The sequence below is a fragment of the Lepus europaeus genome, chromosome 4 (genome assembly GCF_033115175.1).
Source record: "Lepus europaeus isolate LE1 chromosome 4, mLepTim1.pri, whole genome shotgun sequence".
Lineage (NCBI taxonomy): Eukaryota > Metazoa > Chordata > Mammalia > Lagomorpha > Leporidae > Lepus > Lepus europaeus.
Genome location: NC_084830.1, coordinates 54,261,979 through 54,276,420, shown reverse-complemented (window position 1 = coordinate 54,276,420; position 14,442 = coordinate 54,261,979).

Sequence of the window (14,442 nt, the reverse complement as noted above, 5' to 3'; positions counted from 1 at the left end):
TCCAAAGAAAATTATGATTGTCATCTGAGCTGCTACTGGATGAACAAGAAAACTTTAGTTTAAAGACAGTTTCAAAACAATATCCAAATAAAACATTGCATATAAGGTTTAAAATAAGCCTGCATGAAACTGCAAAAATAATCCTGTAAGTAGTCAAGATACAAAGGAGAAGATTGAAGGTGCAGCTGTGAATTTTTATTCATACTGTCAAATCAGTACACCAAAGCTAAAAATGGAGAAAGTGATAAACTTATTAAATCAAATCAAGAAAACTCCTATTACTTTTTGAAGGATTCTAAATACTGCTCAGAAAGGAAATATATCATAGCCTCTTAAACTCTAAATACTTAACAATGCATACATGTTCACCTCAAAATCAGATCCTCTTTATGGATATTCCAGCAATAATGTTTGTCATTTTTCATCAATTCAAAGTGCACTATTCAAATTTTAAATATTCTGAACTAGAAATTCATATAAAAATTGACAATATGTCATAATATAATTGACAGAGCTTATCAAATTTTACCTTACTGTGAAAGAAAGCAAAGGTGTATGCAGCTTACAATAAATGGAGATCTTAGAGATTTGAAGATATAAGGTTAAATGCTTGATATTTGAACATTTTTTCACTATCAAACCAAGTTGTGATAACTGATTTAAAAGGATCATTCCAATTTTCTCTATTACAGGATCAGAGAATATATTTCATCTCTTCCATACATGGCAAGATAAATGTTCAACAAAGGGAAGACAAAATTTTCCAGATGAAAACCTGAGTGGACTTCACAGATCTCAATCTTTAATCACTAGTTTTTAAAGATTTATTTATTTAGAAAGAGTTACAGAGAGAGGAGGAAGAAATAGAGGGAGAAGGAATGGAAGGAGGGAGGGGGTGTATAGGGAGAGAGGGTGAGAGAGAGATACAGAGAGTGAGAGAAAGAGAGTGAAAGAAAGAGGGAGACAGATCATCCATCCACTAGTTTGCTTCCCAGATGGCTCCAACAGCAGAGACTGAGCCAAGCTGAAACCAGGAGCGGAGCTTCATCCAGGCCTCCCACATGGGTGGTAGGGACCCAAACACTTAGGCCATTTTCTGTTGCTTTTCCAAGGCCATTAGCAGGGATCTGGATTGCAAGCAGAGAAGCTGGGACATGATACCCATGTGAGATGCCTGCATCACAGGTGGCAACTTTATCTACTATGCTGCAACCCTGGCCCTTAATCAGTATTTGAATAAATAGCTAAATTATGTTTTGATAACTCAATATGACATAAAAATCACTAGTGCTAGAAGGAAACCATCTAGACACTTCCAAACACCATGGTCACTGCTATTCAGTGCCAATGGGGACTTCCAGAAAACATATTTAGGGTGAAAATTAGATACTGCCCAATTCTCCTCACTCTCACCCCAGGATGAGGGTTTTTTAAGTGTATCCTTATGTTCTTGCTATTAATGATTTTCAGTCACTACAGAGTGTAGGCACGCGCCAGCGCTCAGCAGTGATGACTCTGGTTATTAAACAGATACCACATATTTGCAGCCTTCACATTCCTATTGTTCCAGTGCCTTCCTTTGGATAAGGAGCTTGTTTCCTCCGTTCTTCTCTCAAATTGCTTGCCTTCATCTGCTCCCTTCATTCCTCATGATCTCCAGTGCTCTGTCACCTCCCTATTTTGTCAGGTCATTAATGTTCTGTTGATAAACCCATCATAACACATTCCTTCATTCACAAAATATTCCTGGTAGGACCCCTTTCCACTCAACTCCCATCATGACTTGCAGGCCCCTTCATAGTATGGATCACAGTGTTTATTTTGCATTTAATTTTACAACTATGTTATTAACTTTTCTCTACCACACTGGGTTAACCATCAAAAGAACAATATATACCTCTAGAAGAGATTTTTCATCACTGGTTAGTAATCTTTGGAATTTGATTTTATCACATCTGGGTCTTTGGATATTTCTTTATATGTTTTATTGTTAAGTATATATTAAATCTGATCTATAGAACTCTTAAAATTTTCTTTAAAAAGAAATTTCCAAGATGTATAAAAATTATGTTACAGTTTTTTTTAAGATTTTTATTTATTTATTTATTTTACAGGCAGAGTTACAGACAGTGAGAGAGACAGAAAGGTTTTCCTTCACTACCCAGATGGCCACGACAGCCAGAGCTGCACCGATCCGAAGCTAGGAGCCAGGTGCTTCTTCCTGGTCTCCCGTGGGGTGCAGGTGCCCAAGCACTTGGGCCATCCTCCACTGCTATCCCAGGCCACAACAGAGAGCTGGACTGGAAGAGGAGCAATCAGGACTAGAACCTGGCGCCCATATGGGATGCCGGTGCTGCAGGCAGAGGATTAACCTAGGGTGCCACAGCGCCAGCCCCTACAGCTTTTGATACCTATTTCTAGTCAACTTTCTAAGAAAAGAATAGCAATTTATTTTTCTGCTAATAACTTGAAAGACCGTAGTTTACCCTATCTTTGACATCATTTAACTTCTAAAAACTTTGATAATTTGATAGGTTTAAAAGCATATTTTACTTTTAATATCTCAGACTTGATATTTAGCAAGTATAAAATGATATACTAAGTATAAATAAGTTCATTATAATCATAAAGATATATTTGGTTATAACTCAACATCTGTCAATAGCCTGATCTTTGGCTTTATTCTTTTATTTATTTAGGTGTAATTATAATTTATATAAACCTTTATTAAAACCTTTATCTTGCTATTTTTAAAAATTTCTTTGATTTTTATTTTAGGAGATTTTCAAATAAGAAGCATTTAATGCCATCAGAGGCATATAAATAAAAATCACAAGGAGGTATCACCTCACCCCAATTAGAATGGCTGTTACCCAAAAAATCAAAATATAACAAATGCTGGCAAGAATGTGAAGAAAAAGTTACCCTAATCCACTGTTGTTTTAAAAGGAAATTGATACAACTATTATGGAAAACACTTTGGAGATTCCTCAGAAAACTTAAAACTGATCTACCATATGACCCAGCCATCCTACTCCCGGGATTATTCCCAAAGGAAATGAAATCAGCACAAGAAACAGATACCTGCCTGTGCATGATATAGCAGCCCTAAATTGCAAAGACAGAAAACTGAAACTCACACAATTGGGGAACATTATATATTAATCACTTTATTCTTTAAAACACAGGGAAATTTAGAAATGGTAGCAGGAACTAGTGGCAAGCAATTATAAAAGTGGAGGTGGAGATATAAACCAAGATTCAAGGTTAAAAATTCTATTTACTAAATAATTAGAATTTCTGATACCTTCTCTGGTGGTTCATCTCCTTGTCACAGTCATTCTTTCTCAGATAAGCGTGTTTCACAAGAACCTGAACTGGGGCCACTAGGAGAGTTCGTGCCCGATCTTCTGTTCATGCAAATGAGAGAGGTAAAGACCTAAACCTTAGGACTCCCCAGCTGAACTAGCATGCCAGATGATCCTACAAGGAGCACCACTGTGGACAAGAGTTCCCCCATGGACAGAGCTCTCAGTGATTCATTCTGAAATACAGAGCTACACTCAAGCACCAGGAGGCATTAAAAGGAAAGTGTCTAGATTTGGAAAGGAAACAGAATCAAAGAATTTTAAATGAACATACATAATGCAAAGTTCATTTTAAATATCCATTATTATTAACATCTATCAAAAGAGAAAGTAGTGCTTTCTTTTGCAGGGGAAAAGAGTGACCGAATGTTGGAAATTGAAAACATGATAGTTCAAAGGTTAGAAAAATTAAGCAGAACTCAAGAGGCTTCCATAGCCTTGAAAACTCATGACTAGAGCCTAGGGAGATTTCTGATGCCATAAACAAGAGTGTCAAATTGTTAAGTCAACAACAGGAGTCACTGTGTACTTATTCCTTATGTGGGATCTCTGTCCTTAATGTGTTGTCCAATGTGAATTAATGCTATGACTAGTACTCAAACAGTATTTTACACTTTATGGTCTGTGTGGGTGCAAACTGATGAAATCTTACTTAATATATACTAAATCGATCTTCTGTATATAAAGATAATTGAAAATGAATCTTTTTTTTTTTTTTTTTTGACAGGCAGAGTGGACAGTGAGAGATAGACAGAGAGAAAGGTCTTTCCTTTTGCCGTTGGTTCACCCTCCAATGGCCACCGCGGTAGGCGCGCTGCGGCCGGCGCACCGCGCTGATCCAATGGCAGGAGCCAGGTGCTTCTCCTGGTCTCTCATGCAGGCGCAGGGCCCAAGCACTTGGGCCATCCTCCACTGCACTCCCTGGCCACAGCAGAGAGCTGGCCTGGAAGAGGGGCAACCGGGACAGGATCGGTGCCCCAACCGGGACTAGAACCTGGTGTGCCGGCGCCGCAAGGTAGAGGATTAGCCTAGTGAGCCACGGCGCCGGCCTTGAAAATGAATCTTGATGTGAATGGAATGGGAGAGGGAGCAGGAGATGGGAGGGGTGCGGGTGGGAGGGAAGTTATAGGGGGGAAAAAGCCATTGTAATCCATAAACTGTACTTCTGAAAATTATATTTACTAAATAAAAGTTTTTTTAAAAAAATAGAAAAGAAAATTAAGCAGAAACAAGAGAAATAGACATCAGAAAATCAAAAAAATTGAAAGTAAGTGATACATTGGTAGAAAATGGAAAAGACAAGATTATCAGACAACCAATCTAGAAGTTACGTTAGTTAAGTAAAAAGAGTTCCTAAAAAGCAAGCAGAAAAAGGGGGAAAATAAAATGTCAAAAAAGTGTGTGGAACAGGCTGAATTGCATTCTTCCAAAAAAATTTTTAAGTACTAACCCCTAGTACCTCAGAATATGATTGTGTTTTGGAAATAGGTTTTTAAAAGAGGTATATAGGATTAAAATGGGGTCACGTAGGTGAGGCCTAATCCAATAAAACTGCTACCCTTATGAGAGGAGATTGGAATGCAGACAAATACAGAAGAAGAATGGATGTGAAGACACAGGGAGAGGTTGGAAACCCACGTCAAGGATTAGAAGAAACCAACCCTGCACTCCCTGACCTTGGGCATCTAACCCCCAGAATTCGGTGAACATATATTTGTGTTGTTTAAGCCTCCCAGTCAGTGCAATTCTGCTATGGAATTACTGTCAAACAAATACAAATAGCTCAGAAAATTTTCCCCTATCTCAAAGATACCAATAGCCAAGTTAAAAAAAAATTCATCAATATGCCAACATCATGAATAAACCCAAAAGAAAAGGAGGAAGGGAGAGAAAAAGAAATAAGGAAATTCACCACAAGGAACTAAGTGAAATGTATAAAAGGAGAACCAAAAGACTAATCCAAGAAGAGAGCAAGCACATGTAAATGACCAGCTTAGAATAGAAATTCATCTGATTTGTAAACAGCAATGCTGGGGCATGAAGACAATCAAGAAAGACCTTTCAAATCTGAGAGATGATTATATTTAAATAAGAACTTCGTATCAATACAGGTTATCCACTATGAATTATGGCAAAATACATACATTTGTAAACGTGCAAGACCTCAATAAATCCATCTTCCATATATCCTTTACACAAATTATTGGAGGCATTCCATTAGAAAGAGAAGTAAACCAACAATGAGAAAGTTGTGAGATGGGTGAAGTAAATGATGAAACATGACATAGAAATGAAACATATCACACACGATAGTGAGGAGAGCCCAGGATGACAGGCAGAGCAGACCCAGAGCAAAAACAGTCTAATCAGAGGAAACACTGGCAGACATTTATAGAATATCTGGTAGATTTGACTGTATTGAGAAGATTTTGCACTAAATGCAGAGATTATGGGAATTATTAATAGGTTAATTTAAAAATGAAGAAAGTTAAAATAACAGTTTGGGGCTGGCACTGTGGTACATCAGGTTAACCTGCGGCATGAGATGCCAGCATCCTGTATCAGTGTGGGTTTGAGTCCAGGCTACTCTGCTCCAAATGAAGCAGTGGGTTAATGCCCTAGCCTACAGCACCAGCATTGCGTATGGGCGCCGGTTCAAAACCCGGCTGCTCCATTTCCAATCCAGCTCTCTGCTATGGCCTGGGAAAGCAGTAGAAGATGGCCCAAGGATGGGCCCCTGCACCAAGTGGGAGACCTGGAAGAAGCTCCTGGCTTTGGATCGGTGCAGCTCCGGCGATTGTGGCCAACTGGGGAGTAAACCATCAGATGGAAGACCTCTCTCTCTCTCTCTCTCTCTCTCTCTCTCTGTGTGTGTGTGTGTGTGTGTGTAACTCTGACTTGCAAATAAAGAAATCTTAAAAAAAAAAAAAGTATTTCTACAGTCAGGAAGAGAAAGCTGGTGGATGCTATGCAAATATGATGGGGAATAATTTCAATTTTTTTAAATGAAAGTAAACACCAAAGAAAGAGGTAAGAGATTTTAAAACGATTATCACTTTGAATGGACATTTTGGGGAGCAATGACCAAAGAATCATTGTTCAGCAAAAGTGGCTTCATAGAACTACTTGATTTTTAAAATATGTACATGCAAAATACTGGTAAGCAATTTAAATGTTATTTTGTAAATCCAATTCTCCCAATGCAATTTATTACATAAAACTAAGGTTCTATCAGAATATATTTATTTATTTATTTGAAAGGTAAAATGACAGAGAGGAGATCTTCCATTTTCTGATTCACTACTCAAAGGGCCACAATGCCTGGGGCTGAGCCAGTCCAAAGCCAGGAGACTGGAATCTGGGTTTCTACAAAGTTGGTAGGAGCCCAAGTTCTTGGGCCATCAATGCCTGCCTTTCCAGGTACATTATCAGGAAGCTGGGTTGGAGGCAGCGCAGCTGGAAGTCAAACTGCCTCAACACGAGATGCCTATTTAACGTGCTGTGCACACACCGGTCTCTCTACTCCCAGATTTTATCTACCTTTCCTCATGTGATCATTTTCTTTTTAAAATTAAACAAAAATAAACGAAAAAAATCAAAGTCTATAAACATAATGACAATGTAGAGAGGGCATTCTTATCTTCTTAGCTTTATATTTGGTTTACATTGCCCTTTCATGAGTCTCCAGGGACATCACATCCATTTACATCCTTTTTTTTTTTTTTTCCTCTGTTTTTGCAGCCAGGTATTTATGAACCTTACCAGAAGTTGCCATAACTACATCAATTGGTTACACTCAGCACTCAGTTATGTGATTGACAATCTTTTTGTTTATTTTTTTAAGCATTTATTTATCTACTTGAAAGTCAGAATTACAGAGAGGCAGAGGAAGTCCTCCATCCCCCGGTTCACTCCCCAGATGGCCTCAAAGGCTGGAGCTGAGCTGATCCGAAGCCAGGAGCTTCTTCCAGTCTCCTGAATGGGTGCAGGAGCTCAAGAATTTGGCCTGCCTTCCACTGCCTTCCTAGGTCATAGCTGAGAGCTAGATTGGAAGTGGAGCAGCCAGGCTGGGAATCGGTGCCCATATGGGATGTTGGCACTGCAGGCAGCGGCTTTACCCGCTATGCCACTGCACCGACCCCAGTGACTGGGGCTACTGCCTTGGTAAATATTTTATTAATTACTTAGTATATTTGAAAGGCATAGTGACAGGTTGGAGATGGGGCTGGGTGGAGAGATATCTTTCATCTACTGGTTCATTCCCTGAATGCCCACAACAACTAGGACTGGGCCAGGCTGAAGCCAGGGACCTGGACCTCTTTCAGAGTCTCACATGTGGGTGGCAGAGCCCAAGCATTTGGGCCACCTTTCAGTTTCCCAGATTCCCTAGTGAGGAGCTGGATCAGAAGAGGAGAAGCCAGAACTCAAACCCACACTCTGATAATCGGACGCCAACATTGCAGGTGGCAGCTTAATCATATGCATAAAAACAAAGGTTCCTATACCCTTGGTAATTTTATTTTTAAAAGCCTGTATTAACTATTCCAATAAGTGACTCACTTCTTAATTCTACTCACCATCCCGTGTCTTTGCTACTCAACATTAACGGCAACACTTCAGGTTTATCTAATTGCTTTGGGTGCTGAAAAATTTCCAACTATTTTCTTCATATGTCAGAAAAGAAGCATCTAACTCTTCTCAAAGATGAACCCTTTGAATTTTCTCTTAGACTTATTTCATTCAAAGAAAACACTAAAACATTTAAATGCTGATATAATTTCCTATGTTGTGTATTTCAAAAGCTATATAAACACAACTGAAATTGAAAGAGCCACAGACTGAAGCTTAGGAACTGGTTGTCAGAGAGCTGAGCAAACTATAAAATCCTAATTGTGGCTTTGACAGAATCTGGATCATTCAGCTCGTAGCAATTTGGCAGGTGCAAAGAACACTTTACCTTTATAGCACGATCGGCAAGCAACGGTCTCCTATAATAGATTGAAATCACCAGTTAGCAGACGTAAGGAACTCTGAATTCCACATATGAGAGGTGATTTGAAGCCATGATGGAGAATGTAAGACATTGACAAACACTAGAGTTGAATAAATAATGAGACAAATATTTGACGTGCCAAAGAGAGATGGAATTATGTTTGGTATCATCATTGTAGCAAGACTAGTAATGGTTGTTATAGTAAATATATGCCTTATGTTTTCCTCTAATGTCTCCTGTAACATCCCTCTACCATATAAATATATGAAAATCTCATTGTCACTATATCTTTAGTAAGGCAGCAAATTTCTACAGTTGCACAGGGCAATAGCACTTCACCCAGATGAAACCTTGAACCTGGGGGCTGTAACAGCAAGTTTGAAGTAGGTCTCAAAACAACTGGATGACACGCCATGAGCAGAAATCATACACGTAGCTATTAAATTTGAGCTTGGAAGCAAGACAGGGCCCCATACAGCTCTTCTTACCATTCAGATGCTAAGATGTTTATTTCTAAGAATATTTTCAATAACTTATCACCTAAAAATGCTTATTCTACCTCATGTACACATGGACTTTGGTTTCCCTGCAAAGCTTCCTGCTAAACTTGCAGAAAAGAAAAGAGAAAAATAATAGAGCAATATAACTTCCATATATTTCAAGAACTATTACCTGACTTTCTTTGGGCCTATTATCAGATTGTTATGAGCTAAAAATCATTTTACTTGGGGCTTAAAATATAAGCCTGTGCTGTTTTCACAGTTGATTCAGAAGGTGCCCTTGCAGTAAGAACTGAAATGGTTTTCCCACATCTACTCCATTCTTAGTTTGAAGAATTCAGGCTAGTCAGTAGCTCGATAATTCTTACTGATGTAAAATAGCTCAAAATTTGTTTTCTATTTTTATTTTTACTCTCCTATAAATGCTCTTTATTTTACTCTTTAAATTCTGCATGCTTTCTCAAAACCAAACTATAGGTCTATGGACACTGTTGATGAGATAAATAATGTCAATTCACAAAAATTTGCTTTCACATAATGTTATTTGCTATGGTATAGAGTACTGAATACAGATGAAGTAGGTGAATAGGATATTTGCAGTTCTTCATTATGTGTCCTTCACATGGGGAAAATGGGAAGAAGGCAGTCAAATGTGCAGACTTTAGTAAGAGGATGATTAAGTTTTGAAAATTTAATGTATCCCATAGTGACTCCAGTTAATAATACTGGGTTCCTTACACAAAATTAGGAGAGAAAAGATTTAAAGTGTCCTCAGCAAACACAGGCATAGTAGGTTAAGCCAACAATTGGGACACTGGCATCCCAGAGCAGAGTGCCTTGGGTAAAATGGCTTTTGATCCGGCTTCCTGTTAATGTGCCCGGGAGGCATCAAATGATGGCCAAAGTGTTTTGGTTTCTGCCTCCTACACGAATGACCCAGATGTCATTTCTAGGTCCTCCTTTTAGGCTGGCCTGGATCTGGCTGTTGCAGGCCTTTGGGGAGTGAACCAGCAGATCAAACAACTCCCTCTATCTTTCTCTGCCACTCTGCCTTTCAAGTATATATAAATAAATAAAACATTTTTAAAAACATAACAATGGATTGATATTAACTGGTAATCAGTACACAGTGCATATATATGCATCAAAATGTGCTGTATAATGTTTACCTCAAATGCAATTCTGATCTTTCCATTAAAATACCTTAAAATATTTGAATTAAATTTTAAGTAAAAGGCTTGCCTATGAAGGAAATGCTGACACAATGTCACTCTGAATTATGACATCCATGAATTCTTGTGTACAGCTGTACTTAAGGTAAATTATCAAATAGATCATGGGAATGGAATAAATATTATGGAGTCACACTAATCTATGACCCTAAGCAATACAACACTGCCATGCTGTGCTGGGCACTGGCAACTGATAGAGTATCGGGCATTCTTTTAACAAAGCTTTTATGCAGCCCTTCATTGATCAATTATTTATACTCTTCCTACTTCTAAAATGTCTTTGAATAACTTATAGTAGAGAGTCATAGTCAAGTGAAACATTGAAATAAAGAAAAAATAGGAGTCCAGTAAGAAATTTCTAGAGGGGGAGATTTATGAAGATAATTAAAAAGTTCAGAAAGGAGATGGGAAAAGCATTTAGAACAGCATTAAGACACTGTGTGGGATGCCTGCATGCCTATCAGAATGCCCAATCTCAAGTTCCACCTCCATCACAGATTCCAGCTTCCTCCTAAGGTGAACCCTAGCTGGCAACAGGTGATGGCTCAAGTGACAGGGTCGTTGCCACCCTATCTGGAAACCTAAATTGAGTTTTGGGTTCTGCTGTTGTGGACATTTGGGGAGTAAGTCAACAGATGGGGAATCTCTCCTCTCCTTTCTCTCTCTTCCACTCTTCCTCCTCCCCTCCCTCTCTACTTCTGTCCTTCAAATAAATAAAAGCATAAAATTTCTTAAAAAGTTCAGGAAGGAAACATTGTACTATCAACTCCAGGCTAAATGAATACAATCATACATTTAAATTGGGATTTTCTGGCAACCAATGCAAGAAGGCAAACTGATGATTTTTGTCATTATCTATTCAGAAGAAATATGCATGTTCCTTAAGCAAACCAAGTTTTTCTGACTACTCATTTTTAAGAGAATTTGTTCCATAATAGTCACATAAGCATCAATAAACATAAGCAGTCTTATAAATCACATATCATAGTTTTTATATAGTCACCATTTGCAACTCTATGGCAAAAAAAAATAAAAGCAATAGTTATGGAAACTAAACAAAAGCTATGTTTCTGGTGTTCTTTCTGTAACCATAAATGTTGAACCACACTTACACTTTTCATGAGCTATGTACATTTAAAAGTCAGAAGGATATTAGTATCTGCCATAAAACTGTAATAGCAAGTGTTAAAAACTATAATACCTAATATTTTAATTCTCCTTAGCATTCAGAATCTGTGAAAAGATGATAAAAACCAATAAATAATGTCTATGTGTGTACGGGTGTGTGTATATATATATATATATATGCATGTTTGTATTTGTATATTACACATAAATGCATATTTCTATACTGTATATAATTTCCCTAAGCATTCAGGCATTACATTGCTGTTGTTAAAGGCAACCAAAGTGTAATCCTTTGGCCGGCGCCGTGGCTCACTTGGCTAATCCTCCACCTGCGGCGCCGGCACCCTGGGTTCTAGTCCCGGTTGGGGTGCCGGGTACTAGACCTGGTTGCTCCTCTTCCAGTCCAGCTCTCTGCAGTGGCCCAGGAGAGCAGCGGAGGATGGCCCAAGTGCTTGGGTCCCTGCACCGGCATGGGAGACCGGGAGGAAGCACCCAGCTCCTGGCTTCAGATGGGTGTAGCGCCAGCTGTAATGGCCATTAGGGGAGTGAACCAACGGAAGGAAGACCCTTCTGTCTGTCTCTCTCTGTCTATAACTCTACCTGTCAAATAAAAAAAAATGTGTAATCTTTCAGTGATCAGGAAATGAAAATCATCTTTTAATATAGACTGAATTTCAATGCATAATTTGCAGAAAAGAAAATATACACAAATTCATTGTCATTGGCAGCGTCATATCAAATAGCAAACGACACTGAGCAGTCAGGACCTCTTAGGTGTAGCAGGATATTTTTTTATTAGACTTTTTCCTTTTCTACATACTTTAATGTCAGATTATCAGGTATTATGCAGTTATAGTATACTACCTTTAAAATTCACTAAGTCTGTAGGCAGTGTTATAGCATCACAAGTAAAGTCACAACCTGCAATGCTGGCATCCTACATGGGAGCTGGTTCAAGTCCCAGCTGTTCCACTTCCAATCCAGCTTACTTCTAATGCATCTGAGAAAGCAACAGATGATGGCCCATGTTATTGGACCCCTGACACCCATGTGTGAGACCTGAATGAAGCTCCTGGCTCCTGCCTGGCCTATTCCTGGCCATTGCAGCCATTTGAGGAATAAACCAGTGGATGGAAGATCTTTCTCCCTTTCTTTAACTCTGCCTTTCAAAGGAATAAAAGAAATTAAAAAAAAAAAAAAACGCAACAAGTGTAAAAGGTTTCCAGTTGATCAGCCATGTACTGTAGAACATGAGAAGTTATATACCAATGGCAAAAAGAAATTTGGAGGCTAGTGTTGTGGCATAGTAAACCAGCTGCAACACTGGCATCCCATATGGAAATCAGTCAGTTCATGTCCCAGCTGCTTCACTTCTGATCCAGCTTCCTTCTAATGACTCTGAAAGCAATGCAAGATGCCCCAAGTGCTTGGGCCACTGCCACCCATGTGGGAGACCAGGAAGAAGCTCCCAGCTCCTGGCTTCGGCCTGGCCAGTGCTTGCTGTTGCAGCCATCTGGAGAATGAACTAGCAGATGGAAGATCTCTCTCTTTCTCGGTCTCTCCCCTCTTTCTGTGGCTCTGACTTTCAAATAAATAAATAAATCTTAAAAATAATAAATGACAGAAAGTAGCAATATTTCTATATTTGACGTAGTTATTGCTAATTTGTACACTGTTTCCCTCAGTTTGCTGTCCATTCATTATTCACTTGTTTAGTGACCCTGAACACATAACATTTCACCAAAAAAGTAAAGGAAATGAGTCACAGGAAAATTTTCCAAACTAATTTAAGGCACTGAGCAACTCAATTCAGGTTTTAGGGGAAAAAGAAAGTCAGGTGGAAGTGAAGGACAGTGATAAAAGGTAGTTCTGGGAGATGAATTCCTTAGAGAATGTGCATTTAGCAGCAATCACTACACAGAGTAAACTACCATCACTTTTATTTTCATTAATAATGGAAAACTCAAATTCAACCTTTGCAGACCACTTTAGTATGCATAGACTCAACATTATTTGTAAGTTCACTTCACAGGGGGAAAAACTGTCCTTGATTCCCTCTTTTCCCTGGAGTAATGATCCCTGAACTGATTTATGAAGCATCTTCCATTCATGGAAAAGAGCAATCCTCTGCAATGGCCAACTAAGCTAACCGGTGTAATTTCTGGAAGAGCTAACAAAATGTGCACACAATTTTGGGATGACTGTAGAAAAGTTTCAATACTACTACCAAGGACATTCTTATTATCTTTATTGACCTTCAAATGAGCTAAATGAATTGAAAAAAATATTTTCAGTAAATTAATAGTTGAGCACCAACTCTTCCAACTAATGTCTTCATGTTAGTTAAATGATGCATGGGCAGATTTATTCATACTTGAGTAAAGTTGTATTTTTCCAAAACTCACTCATTGGGTTAAAAAAAAAAAGTTAAAAAAATTTTCTTCAATGCAAATCCCCAAACAGTTCTAATCTACCACAGAGCTCCTGCCTGTTGCTTGTCCTGTGAATCTTTAGAGAGGAAGACATTCACACAAAAGCAGACAAAGCACATTGTTACCCACCCCTCCTTTGTTTTGTTGCTACTTTTTTGATGGCTTTTGTTTTGGCTTTAGTTTCCTTTCACAGCATAGATGGATGAGCTGATTTAGAGTAGACAAATTAACATGAATCCTATTTTCTGTGAATTTATTTGAAAACTGAGATAAATAAAAGATGAGTTGAACAAGCCAGGAGTCTGTTAGCCTCTTTGCATGTTGATTTGGTGTTGAGTAACATCCAGGCCCCTGTTAAAGCTGCACATGGCCTGTGTGTGGCATTATTTGAAGTGTGCAGCAGATTGCAGGACTGTTTCCTAGAAAGTATAAGAAACTATGCACATCTCCCCAGGCAGAATGCATTGCTCTCCAGGTCTGTCCTTATATTTTTGTGGACAGACCATTCAAGCTAGTATTCATGGGAATCACTTGAAAATATATCACAGGGGCCAGCGCTCTGGTGCAGCAGGTAAAGCCACCACCTGCTGTACCTGCATCCCATATGGGTGCGGGTTCAAGACCTGGCTGTTCCTCTTCTGATCCAGCTCTCTGCTATGGCCTGGAGAAGCAGTACAAGATGGCCCAAGTCCTTGGGCCCCTGCACCAAGTGTGAGACCTGGAAGAAGCTTCTGGCTCCTGGCTTCGGATCAGCGCAGCTCCGGCCATTGCAGCCAATTGGGGAGTGAA